This window comes from Babylonia areolata, chromosome 27, assembly GCF_041734735.1.
Source record: "Babylonia areolata isolate BAREFJ2019XMU chromosome 27, ASM4173473v1, whole genome shotgun sequence".
Classification (NCBI taxonomy): Eukaryota; Metazoa; Mollusca; class Gastropoda; order Neogastropoda; family Buccinidae; genus Babylonia; species Babylonia areolata.
In genome coordinates this window covers 40,451,733-40,465,780 of record NC_134902.1, presented here as the reverse complement: position 1 = coordinate 40,465,780, position 14,048 = coordinate 40,451,733, and positions in this window count along the sequence as shown.

Genomic DNA, 14,048 nt, shown 5'->3' with positions numbered 1-14,048 from the left:
GTCAATCACTTTACGCAGAAAAAAGATATATACCTGTTGGTAGAATTCGTAACAAAAGTCTGTACTGGAACCATCTCAACTGTGTGTCAGATGTTGACTGATGGCATTTGTAAAATACGATTTTCATGATTTATGTTCCATTTGATAATTCCTGCAGGTTGAACGTCTGAGTAAATAAGAACTGAATATATAGCTTTGTTCCCTTTAGCGATTACTGTCCAAATTTTGGGTTCTGGTAGCTTATACCTAGCAGCCAGTGTAACTTGTAGTTTATTTTGATATTTCTTTATAGCATTGATGACACCAATATATAATAGGTGATTCGTTCTAACATTTGGATATTTTCTGGAAAACTCTCTATAGTCAATAAAACCACCTTCATCATTCAACAAATCTTTCATGTGGTATATACCGTGTTCAACCCACTGCTTAATATAAACCACTCTCCTATCTCTTAGTATGTTTATATTATAGTGTATACATTCTGAAACAAAATCATGAACATCGTTAGAGTGACATTTAAGATACATCTTTTTATAATGTTTAAGGACATCTTGCCAAAATTTGTTACCTGTTTTTATGAGTAATGTGTCCACATATTTACCACCCATTAATTTATTAATTTAAGTTTGTCAAGTCCTGGGACAGCAGAAAACGACAACTCCCGAAGGTTGTCAACTTGAAAGAAATATTCGTTTCAACCAGCAAACTTTAACAGCAGACCAAACGGCATGAACATTTAACATTTTCAGTCCACCATTTTCATATTCATAACACACTTTTTTTTTCACTTTTACTTTGTTTCCCATTCCATAAAAACTTGAAAAACAATACATCTAGTTCTTGCAATAACGTCACTGGGGAGTCTGGAAGATTAGTGAGTAAAAAAGTAAGTTGTGACACTGCTGAAGTTTCCATGACAGTTATTTTCCCAAAGGGTGTTGACTGTCGGTTTTTTTTTCCATTTTACTAAAAGATTCTGAATTTGCTCTGTTTTCCCTAGGTAATTTAGGTCAATCATATCATCAATATTTGTGGTAAATTTGACTCCACTGAAGTACAGTAAAAATCCCAGGGTCCCAGCAAAAATTGTTATCTCTCATGTACCTTACTGGAGAATTCTTCATCCTGCCAATCCAGATAACATTAGTTTTTTCATTGTTTATCTTTAGTCCTGACATCAGTGCAAACTGTTCCAGCAATTCAACAGCTTCTCGAAAAGACACTTCACTTCCATCTAAATAAACAGTAGTATCGTCTGCAAACTGAGACAACAAATGTTCTTTGCCATACATATGAAGTCCACGGATTCTGTCATTCTTGCGCATGAGTAAAGACAGAATTTCTGCACATAAAAGATACAGATAAGGTGAAAGAGGGTCCCCTTGGCGGACTCCTATACCAATATCAAACTGGGAAGTGTACTTTCCATTCACACAAACGCAAGCTGTAATACTGCAATAAAACGCCTTAATCCATTGTTTAATACCTGGTCCAAAATTGAAGAAATCTAAAGTGCTATGTATAAATTTCCATGATATCGAATCAAAGGCTTTCTGAAAGTCTACGGTGAGAGTATGGCCAGGAATATTCTCTCTCTCTCTCTCTCTCTCTTTTTTTTTTTTTTGTTGTTGTTGCAAGAAACAATATATCATACATTAAGCGGATATTCTCTCCAATATATCTTCCTTTTAGAAAACCTGTTTGAGCTTTATAGATTAATTTGGTAATAACAATTCCAGTCTATTGGCAATGCATGATGAAGCTATCTTATAAGCAGTATTAAGCAAAGAAATGGGACGCCAGTTTTTTTCAAAAAATGCTTTTCTTTATTTTCCTTAGGAATTAGTGAAATAAAACCAAATCGCTGAGTGGCTGACATATTCCCTGGTGACAAGCCAAAATTCAATGAACGCACTAACCAAGTACCGATATCACAAAAGAAAAACTTTTAGAATTCACAAGTGAAACCACCACTTCCAGGACTTTTATTGTTTTTCATTATTTTCAGGGCAGCGTGCACCTCAGCATAGGCAATTTCACCTTCTAAAGATTCCTTTTCTCCTTTGCTTAGTTTTGGAGCATCAAGGATTATGTTATCTAAGTTGATATCCATCGTCTCTCTCTCTTTATACAGATTTTCATAAAACTCTTTAGCTTCTTGTAAAATGTCTTTATCATCAAACACATGTTCACCGTCACTCTTCTGCAGAAAGGAAATTGATTTGTTCACAACATTTCGTTTCTCAAAATCACAAAAGTATCTACTTGTCTTTTTGCCATTTTGTATCGAGAAAGCTCTTGATCTCACTATCATTCCTTCAAGTCTTTTATTTCTAATATCTTCTAATCTGTCCTTTTTCATCTGAAGATCGTAAATCCCATACTGCCCTAAGTCCTTCTCTTAACTTTGTAATTTCATCTAATAATTGCTTTTCTTTTTCCTCTTCTTCCCTTTTTCTGTGAGTGGCGAAAGATATGGTTTTCCCTCGTATTTCCATCAACAGAGTATCAAAAAACAGTTGATCATCAATACGAAGGTGTATACTTTCATCAGGAATTGCATCTATATTGTTAAAGTTATAAGTTAATGCGGCATATTGTATTTTCACATCTTTGATTACCCGTTTTACTACTTTCACACATTCTTTGTCTTTCAAAAGAGAATCGTTGAACTTCCAAAACTGCTTGTCTCCTTTTTCCTCGTCCGTTTTCAGTTCAAGGCAGACGATGGAGTGGTCAGATCTATAACTAGGAGATACACTGACACATTTAATCTCAGTTAACAATAATTCTAAAACTAAGAAATAATCTAATCTACTCGGCATTATTGAATTTAACCTTCTCCATGTATATCCCCTCCTGTCAGAATACAGACAGTGTCTCCAAATATCTGTTATTTCAAACGATTCCATCATGTCCTAATTATTTTTTCTACTTCGTGGACGATTTATATAGCTACTATAGTTCTTAGCATCTACCCGTGCATCTAATATAACATTCCAATCTCCACCAATGATAATGTTTTGGTTACCTATTTGTTCTAAATGGCGACAAATATTTAAAAAAAAAATCTACATTATCTCGATTGCTACTGCCATATATATTTGTTAAAGTAATTCTTTTACTGCAAAATTCAATATCCATAACCAAGTAGGATCCTTCAGGATCTCGTGTAACCTTGTGTAACTTGTATTCAAAATTATTGTTAAATAATATGGATACACCATTTTTATTTGTTTCCTTTCCAGATAAATAACAATCGTAACCCCAGCAAGATCTTATATAATTTTCATATTCTGATTTCCAATGCGTTTCTTGCAGTAAATAGATGCTAAACTTTTGCTTTCTCAGAAAGTCAAATACATCTTTTCTTTTTCTATGATCTTTTAACCCATTACAATTGAAAGAGCATATTTTAAATGTTTCAAGTTTTGCGTCAGTCATGGTAAATTTATAAAGACACGTTGTAAATGAACTATAATTTTGTTCAGGACCACTGTCAACTTATGGTAATAACAAATATTCACAGTGATTAATAACATAGGCATAGAATACTAAGACAGCAACATCGCACCGTACACTGACACACTCCTGTTTGTGTCCCCCCCCCTCCCCCCCCCCCCCCCCCCCCCCCCCCCGCAAGAAAACACGTACCATGATACAGGTAATTTATTGTTTGGATTTAATTTGGATAAAAGAATTTAAACATTAAAAGGGATCATTTTGGATCATTTGTTGTGGATCTTTATCCCGTGGTAATACATCTCCTTGCAACTCAAGCAACACAAACTCTGGTGTGCTCTCAGATCATCTTCCGATTCACGGCGGCTACTTGCTCCCCGTGTTAAAACCCGATCCTTCGGTGATTCTTCCTTTTCTTATTCAGCTCCATATGTCTGGAACAGTTTACCTCACGATCGTCGCCACTCTCCTTCATTTCAATCTTTCAAAACTGGTATGAAAACACATCTTTTTGAAAACGCCTATCCATAGACCTTCCATACCTTTTCAGTTATAAGCCATGCAAACTCTCTCTCTCTTTCGGTGTATGTGTGTGTGTGTGTGTGTGTGTGTGTGTGTGTGTGTGTGTGTGTGTGTGTGTGTAATTATGTAATACGCGTAGTCTCTGAATCTGTTTTATATTATTGTGCGCTAAATCATTATTTTTTCTTCTTTCTTTTGTGAGTTATTGCGCGCGCGCGCGCGCGCGTGTGTGTTTGATGTTTATTGTAAAGCGCTTTGAGCTCTCTTTAAGGGAGGAAAGCGCTCAACAGATGTCCATTATTATTAATATTAATAATATTTTGAAGGATCAAAGTCCTGTCCGTGACGCTACTATTGTAGCCGTGTACCTGAGTGGTTTATTGTTATAAAGGGGACGGAACAAAAGAATTACCGGCTGATGATTTACTGAATTAAAGAATAGAAAATATCCACACGCAGGCCCAGGGACATTTTGACGGCCAGTCACAAAAGGGTTTTTCTGTTACTTTATCTACAATACTTACATGGAGATTAAAAAAGAACATGAGAATAGACGAAGAAGAGATAAGAAAACAATGCAGCAATACGTTTCGAGATGCTGGCCCCTTGCCGCGGCAACACACACTGCTTGCGACAGAGAGAGAGAGAGAGAGAGAGAGAGACCAGGCTCTAGCCAGTGACTGGCCAGTCATCCGGATTGAAGTTCAACGACATTTTGACGCCTACACCCTTAAGGTCAAGTTTGTTCGTTGGGGGTTGTTTTAGCAGAGGTATTTGTTTGTGTGGTTAGGGTCGTGTGTGTTTGGTGGTGGGGGTTGTTTGTTTGTGTGGTTAGGGTCGTGTGCGTTTGGTGGTGGGGGTTGTTTGTTTGTGTGGTTAGGGTCGTATGTGTGTTTGGTGGTGGGGGTTGTTTGTTTGTGTGGTTAGGGTCGTGTGTGTTTGGTGGTGGGGGTTGTTTGTTTGTGTGGTTAGGGTCGTATGTGTGTTTGGTGGTGGGGGTTGTTTGTTTGTGTGGTTAGGGTCGTATGTGTGTTTGGTGGTGGGGGTTGTTTGTTTGTGTGTGTGTGTGTGTTGGGGGTGGAGCGGGAGGTCCTGATTCTTCTGAGGAGTTTGGTGTTATTTCTAGGAAGTAGAAGATGGTGTTTTTTCGTTTAATGGGAATGTGAAGCCAGCCCTTCTCTGTACACTTGTGCTCCATGTGTTTATTGCGTAGGTCGTGCACTGTTTGTCGCACCTTGTTTGTAATTTCTGTTAGAGAGTACACTACATGTGATGGGGAGCCATACTCTATGGCTTCTTTGGCTGCTTTGTCAGCCATGTCGTTACCTATGATACCTGTGTGGGAAGGTAGCCACATGAGTGTAAGGTCGGTGCCCTTCTGAATGATCTGGTGTGCCAGGAAGAGTATCTCCTGTTGGAGGTCCCTCCTGTTCATCATCCCCCCAGAGGTCAGTGCTTGTAGGGACGACTTGGAGTCTGTCAGGAGTACCACTCCTGGGATTGGGGGCATGTCATTCACGGGGAAATGCCATGTAAATGCCGCCGCAAATATGCTAATTCCGCTGTTTAGCATATACCTCTTAGTAACTTTTAAATCAGGTATTACCATTGCACACCCAGCGTCCCCATTGTTCTGTGTGGGGCTGTCAGTGTACACCTTCAGGTGTAGTGGGTACTGTTCATGTATTTTTTTTATTTTTGCTAATGTTGCTATGGTTAATGGGTTTCTTTTTTTTGGATTCAGATCTGTAGGTATGGATGATGGCTGTTTTTTCCCATGTCCATGGTGCAGGGCAGGTAAGTAGGGGTGGGTTTGCCTGGCTTGCTTTGACTGGGCCGTGTTTGTTATGTTTTCTGGTCTCCCATATCTGTAGAGTGTGGTGTCAAGTTTATCAGTGTGGTTTGACTGTGCCATTTGGGTTTCTTGGTGCTGTTGATCTTTTTGTTTGCTTTTTGGCTGTTTGAAATGTCCGTTTGGAGAGTGTCTCTGACGGTGGTAGGCACCGATGTGCAGTGGGCTTCCAAGTTTGCACAGCGTCGTCTACTTTCCTCCCGAAGGGGGAGCCAGCCTGCCTCCTGGTAGACCAGGTCTTTGGCAGTCCATTTCAGTAACCCTAGTGTGTGTCTTAGCGCTGTTGTTTTTGCACCTTCTAAATTGTTCCATGGGGCCGTAAGGAAGGCTCCGTGACCATACAGGAGCTTGGAGTGGATCAGGGATCCGGTGAGGTGAACAAAACTCTGTGGTGTTTCCCATGATTCCTTGGTCAGCAGTTTAATTAGGTTGACTGAGTGCATGGATTTGGTAATGAATTTTGTGATGTGTGACTGCCATGTTAAGTTTTGGTTGACAGACACTCCCAGCAATTTGGCCTCTTTGCTGGTTTGTATGACTGTATTGTCTAGTCTGATTCGATATTGGTCTCTATCTGCTAGGTGGTGTGCAAAGACTATGCAAGACAAGCGAACTGCAATGACGCCCGCATGTGCTGCGAAGCAAACTGGGCCTATCGGGCTTAATATTTGAATAATATGTGTTTGTTACAAGGTATTCAGTGATAGATTTCTAAATTATTCCTGAACCGATTTACATCGGATTGGTCGCAAAACAAAGAGCTCAACTTCTACTTTCTAATGAGTATAAAATGAAGTGTTGATTATTTAAGATGAATTTATAATCTTAATTTAAGTCACCTTAAAAGGGTAAGTTTTAGCAAGCTTGTTGCTGAAAATTACAAACTGCGTTAAATCAGTTTAACGGAGGCAAACACAAATGGAATAGATTTAAAGATGGAACTGCGACAATTCTTCTGGTATATAATACTTGTTGTTTACTGATCCCAGCGACAAAAGAGATATTTAATTAAATGCGATGTGTCAGAAACAGTTTTCAACTCAGCCAAAGCCGTGAAGCAACACTATATGTGGAGTGATCGTCGTTAAGTGTCAACAATGAAAATCAGCTTTATAATTTCTAAATGCCTGATCTATTCGCATTCATACACTATAATAGTGTGGTTTTAGTTTCCAACAGCAGTCACATAATGAATTGTAAACTGTAGCATTATGTGTGAGAGAAAGACAAAATGACGAAAGCTTAGCAACAGTTGAAATCTTTAGACTGACGAACGATTAAACTGAAATGAAGTATGTTTCTAACTGATTAAAGTGTGTGTGTAAGCTTAACAAATATAATATTGCACTGAACGATACAGAGACTTGATTTAATAGATGTTTGGAGTATGTTTAGAACTGAGGGGCGCACATTCACATTCAAAATTTGAAATGGCGTCACATTCCACGCAAGTCATTGAAGACCGGCAGGTTAGTTGCGAAAAAGGTGTCTGGCATACAGCTTGTGCGTGAAACAGTATCTGAGCGCTTGGCTACAATTGTAAATCAAACCTTCCGTGGCGTTCATCACTGACTGACAATCTGTACACATGCAGTAACATACACAAAGAGACACAGACGCAGTGGATCATACTGAATGCGCGCACACAGACACAGGCACATGCACGCACACAGACACACAAGCGTACCTCACACACACACACGAGCAGCAGTCAGTAACGAAGGACGCTCCCTCAGGCCAAAAGGGGACCCCATGGCTGATCCATGACGTCAGACATGGCGAGTCGCCCTGTTCATTCTCTGCCAAACACAGTTCTGAAGATAGCTCACACCTCAGTTCCCGCGGGGGGTGGACAGCAGCTTGGGGCTATTTTCAGCTTCGTCCCTGTTGAAACCGGCAAGATTACTTAATGTCATACTTAACTGCCGGGTGTCTTTTTTTGTTGTTGATGTCTTGTTCTCCTACCCCACCCCTCCACCTCTCCTGTGCCTGCCCCCGGTATTCTCTCTGTGTGTGTGTGTGTGTGTGTGTGTGTGTGTGTGTGAGGGAGGGGGTGGGTGGTATTTCTATACAAGAAACCAATTAAAATGGAGGGCGTGTTCTTCAGCTGGACTTGTTTCCACAATGACTCTACATCACGCTGTGCAAGAAACGGTTGACGCTTCAAGATGAGGACTAGAGCAGACCAGCCTCCCTGGCTTTCGTGTGGTCATTTCCGAATATACTATAGCCTGGGATGTCCATGTCAGCATCACGGATATGTCTGGAAAGTCTTCAATCAGGAAGACCCAAGTACATGACAGGGCTTTCCATGGTCAGTTAACAGGAAGATATTTCAGCACTTTGATTAACGGTGTGGTTGATGTCTAAATGTTTCTTTTGATGACCATGCTTCTTGGTTTGTGCTCATTCTTATTTTCAACATTTGGACATTACAAGTAATTGTAACGGAAGAGTGCGAGGGAAATACCCACGAAATAAACAAGACACAAATTAAAAAAAGAGCACGCGGAAACACAATCTTAAACACAATCACCAGCGTAGTTCAAAACTTGGAAACAACTGAGCGCAGAAACAGAGAAAGACAGACGATCAATGTCTCCATTCTGATGTCTCGCCGCGGCCAGTCTCACTGCTGATAGATCATTTTGGTACGTTTTCACACAAGTCCACAACAGCTAGATCCTTTAGCATTGAAAGTGTCAGACTAGTGATATATAATGTTTGGTACGTTTTCACACAAGTCCACAACAGCTAGATCCTTTAGCATTGAAAGTGTCAGACTAGTGATATATAATGTTTGGTACGTTTTCACACAAATCCACAACAGCTAGATCCTTTAGCGTTGAGAGTGTTCTGAAAAGCTTCATGTCATCTTGCTGCATTTCATCTTGCAGCGAGAATGCTGGTAATTACTCTGAGTGAGTGAGTGTGTGTGTGTGTGTGTGTGTGTGTGAGCTGTTTTTAAGATGCAAGTGGTGAATTCTGTGTGAAATATGTGTAAGCTATAAACATGTACACAGACAATAACGGAGATCATTGCACAGCATGATGCTGCACGTGAAACGAAAAATAATTTGCTTATTATTCAAATGACATATCGGACAACAGCAGCGAGAATGCCAGTAATTACTATGAGCGTGGCAGAAATTGTGGCCATGAAATCTACTGGGATTCATGAGAAGAGTCTTAAAAAAGAAAAACAAATAAGAAAAGAATATATAAAGAAGAAGAAGAAAAGACTGACATCTGTATCATGTAAATAGTTGAAGACAATTTCTTTTGTTGAACCCCCCCCCCCCCCCACACACACACACTCTAAATTGACACATGAATAAAGCAAGCCGTCTTACAAAAGTGAGAACAGGATAATAGTTACCACCTGCAGGCGTCTCCCTTGTCGTGCTGGCCTCCCACTGCCACTGGTTGCCAGTGCACAGCAACCAACAGGCAGGAGATAGTTGTATTGTATTGTTTGTATTTCTCTTTTTGTCACAACAGATTTCTCTGTGTTACCACCTGCAGGCGTCTCCCTTGTCGTGCTGGCCTTCCACGGTCACTGGTCACCAGTGCACAGCAACCAACAGGCTCAGCTCACAATGATGTTGCACAATGGTTGAAAGAATTAATCATTTTCCTTTTAACTGGAAGCTTTTGTGGCTTGACACACACACAATGATGTTGCAGAATGGTTGAAAGAATTAATCATTTTCCTTTTAACTGGAAGCTTTTGTACTGTCATCAGTGCTGTACCAGGTGACTGTATTGCAATACAAACATCTGGCCTGTGTGAGTGGTGTCCTGGAAGCCCTGGCTCTGTGAAGTGGTGTCAACCTACATAAGATAAGAATAACTTTATTATCTCCAGCTGGAGAAATTTGGTCAGGTGCATTATCACAACATAGACAAGTAAACAACATGGGGACCATAACTGTAAAAGCCAACAACAGCCCCAACAAATATTACGAAGATACAAATGTAAAAAATATCACATACATCGTTTCATACATACATCCACACACTGCAGGTAATAACTAGTATTCTTAATGTAAAAACAGAAAGAATTAAGAAACATTATTTGAATATAATTATAAACATAGCCTACTATACTGCACATTGATTATAATAGACAGATAAGATAAGAATAAAGATGAATTGCGGAAAACCACAACCAGATAATCAGCACACACCCGCACCGCCCCCCCCCCCCCCCGCCCCCCCCCCCCACCCCACACACGCGGATAACTTGATTAAACAAGAGTAATAAACATATGTTCTCAAATAAAAGAATTTCACATATTCGCTTTTAAAAACATTGCAATTAATTATTACATCGTAATTATTAAACAGAAATATATTTAGAATATGGACGTTAGCATTAGACATATTCATTGTACATTCATCCTGCATATTGCACATTATTCTTCCTACATATTGCACATTCATTATAACCAATTGTCACGTTTTAAGCTCAGTAAACACACACACACACACACACACACACACACCACAACTAGAACAAGGTACAGCCTATCATGCACGGACTTTCACACGTCTCACATGAGAGTGCGCGCGCACACACACACACACACACAGTTCTCAAGAATTTAAAAGGTGGATTGAACGTGGAATAAAAGTCTTCAGAGCTCTGGATTTCAACTTAAAAGTTCTGTAGCGTCGTCCTGATGGCAATAGCTCATAATACTTTGCTAAAATATGGGTGTCGTCAGTTGCTATCTGCCTGCTTTTTTTTAACCACTCGACTTTCATACAGCTCTTGCAAACTAGCTTGTTTCACTCCCACAATTTTACTGCATACACTCATGACATCGTTCAAAACACGCTTACTCCTCACTCCCAAACTTCCATACCAGCACATAAATGAAACTGTAAGCACAGACTCGATACAACATCGATAATAACTTTGAAGAATATTTGAATTTATACCAACATTTCTAAGCTTCTGTAAACAAAAAATTCTAGATTGACATTTCTTATGAATGGAATCAACATTTCTGTCAAAAGTCAGCTTATTGTCTAAGATGTTCCCTAAATATCTATATTCATTGACCCTCTCCACTGTTTGACCATCAATAACAAGGTCAGCTACAGGCAAGGGGTCTTTCCGAAAATCTATTAACATTTATTTTGTTTTCAATACGTTGAGATCCAGATAGTTTTTCTCACACCAAGAACAGAACTTTTTAATTTCACTGAAATAAATAGCATCAGAGTTGGACAGATCTTCAATTGCTGAATCATCAGAATATTTTATGACAGGAGTTTCCTCCGTGCCTCTGCAGTCATTTGTGTACAGTGTAAAAAGAACAGGGGACAGCACTGTACCTTGGGGTGCACCAGTAGAAGTAGATTTTAGAGAAGAGTGGGCAGAATGAAAGCGGACGGACTGAGTTCTATTGAGAAGAAAACTTATTATCCAAAGAGTAAGCTTCGGATCAACATCCATGCCTAGCAGTTTGAGGGCAAGGAGATGAGGTTGTATTGTGTTAAAAGCAGAAGAGAAGTCAACAAAAAGGATACGAACGAAAGATCCCGTGTTATTCAAATGAAGGAAAGCATTATGAAGGAGAGTTAGGATAGCATCGTCAGTACTTCTGTGTGCTCTATAAGCAAACTGAAGAGAGTCAAGCTGCTGTTCAGTGAAAGAAAGAAGATGTCGGAGAATAATTTTTTCAAATCATTTCATCACTACTGAAGTCAGGGCAACAGGACGGTAATCATTTAGTGCGGCTGGGTTCTTTTTCTTGGGGATAGGACAGATAGTAGATTTTTTCCAGATGCTGGGGACAGAGCAGTCTTTCAGAGACCAGTTGAAAATTTTACAGAACACGTCACACAACTGGGAAGCACATGTTTTCAGTAATTTTCCGCAGATATTGTCAGGGCCAATTGCCTTCGTGACATTCAGTTTTAAAAATAAAGATTCAACAACTTTTGCATCGATCTCAAAGTCTTCACCTGTGTTCCTATCTTTGATCTTTTCCTGCAGCTGTGAGATAACACTATCCAGTTCCCTTCCCAGATCATTCCTTTCAAAGCGACAGTAGAAATCATTCAGTTTATTTGAAAAATCAATCTGTTCATCCTTTTCCATTTTACAAGCTATTGTTTTCCTTTTCGTTTCTCCAGTGATATTTTTTAACCCATCCCATGCATTTGCCACTTTTCCTGTCTGAAACTGTTGCTCTACTTTTGACTTGAATTCCCTCTGTCCCCTTCGTAATTCACCTCTAAGCTTCTTTTGTATCAATTTCCTATCCTTCTTGTTCCCTGACTGAAACGCTACCTTTTTCTCGTTTAAAATTGTTTTGAGAGACTTTGAGATCCATGGTTTGTTGTTGGGGAAAAGTTTAATTATTTTCGTCGGAATTATCATGTCTTCACAGAAACTGATATAAGATGTAACATCAGCTGCTTCATGAACATTCTCACATGGGTCAGTCAACACACTCCAATCAGTACAATCAAAACATCCTCTCAGTTCATCCACACTCTCTGACGTCCAAACTTTCACACTCTTTTTTCACAATCGGCTCTGTCTGTATCTTTGGTCTGTAGGCTGGGATTAAATGAACAACATCATGATCAGATACACCCACTGGTGCAAGGGGAACAGATTTGTAGGCATTTGGAATGTTCCCGTAACACAGATCGATTGTCTTGTCCAGTCTGGTCCGGCAGGTAACATATTGTTTAAAAGAAGGTAAGGCTTTCTTTAAATCACAATGATTAAAATCTCCAACAATAAAACACGGGGCGTCGGCAGAGATGAGTTGAAGGTCGCGAACAACACCTGCGATCGTCCTTCCTGCACGTGCAGCAGATGCCTGGTCAAAGACTGGGGCGTACACAACAGTCAGAAAAATACGGCCGAACTCACGTGGCAGGTATCGAGGCCTCAGCGACACTGATATGAGTTCAAGTTCCTGTGTACACAGTTGCTTCTTCACACACACATTCGCACTGTCACACCACTTCTCATTGACATACAGGCACACGCCACCACCCATTTTCTTCCCCACTTTCTTGCAGTCTCTGTCCATTCTGTACGGAGTGTTAAAACCATCAATCGCAACACATTCATTCGACACTTTCTCACTAAACCAGGTTTCGGTAAAACAAAGCACACACGAGTTTCTAAAATCATCACATCCCGTGTATCGTGTGGAATGCACATTTATTTGGTTTTGTTGTTGTGTGTCTGTGTAATCCTGTCTGTGTAATCCTGCTACTGTCAATTGCGGCGCATTGGTTCCATCTGGAAACATCTGTCCATTAACGCAACATCTAGACTTGTCGATTCTCTCATTCTCTCTCGCCTTGACTACTGTAACTCTCTTTGTCTGGTTTGCCTGCTTCATCCATTCAGTCCCTTCAGCGCATACAAAACTCTGCTGCCCGGCTCGTCCTCAGAAAGAAAAGATCTAAGCACATCACTCCTCTTTTGAAACATCTTCACTGGCTCCCTGTTTCACACAGAATAAAGTACAAGATCAGCACTCTATGTTATAAATGTATTCACAAATCAACCCCTTCCTATCTCTGTGGCTGCCTTCACCTCTGCACTCCATCTCACTCACTACGATCGGCTTTGGATCCACTCTGTTTACGCATACCCAGATTCAAACACTCGACTGCTGGCCGCCGTTCTTTCTCTGTCTCTGGACATGGTTTTGCAATTGAAATGAACTTCCTCTTTCTCTTCGTCAAGTCTCCGCACTCAGCTCTTTTAAGTCAGGTCTTAAAACCCACCTCTTCCCAAAATCGCCCCCCTTCCTTGCTCTTCTTGTCTTTAGTTTCTACAGTTTTAGAATTATGCATGCGTGTGAAACCGCTTTGATGTATATATGCACAAGATTCAGCGCTATATAAATACCATTATCATTATTATTGAAGTATAAAAGTTGTTGCATGGAGAATATAATGATTATGTCATGGGTCTTGAACATGGCACCAGGTTATACCCACCTAGGAAAGGTAGGCCCTCAAGGCCTGACCAACGCTGTGGCATTACGCCTGGCTCAGGCACTGCTCTTTCTGGCTGATGTGCTGCAGTATCATACCAGTTGGCATGCTTTGAAACCTCCTCCAATCTGAACACGCCATTCAGCAGACACCCACAATAAGTTACACACAACAGCAGTTCGGGCTCTGCACTCTCTGAAATGTAAGCAGCACACGCACACAC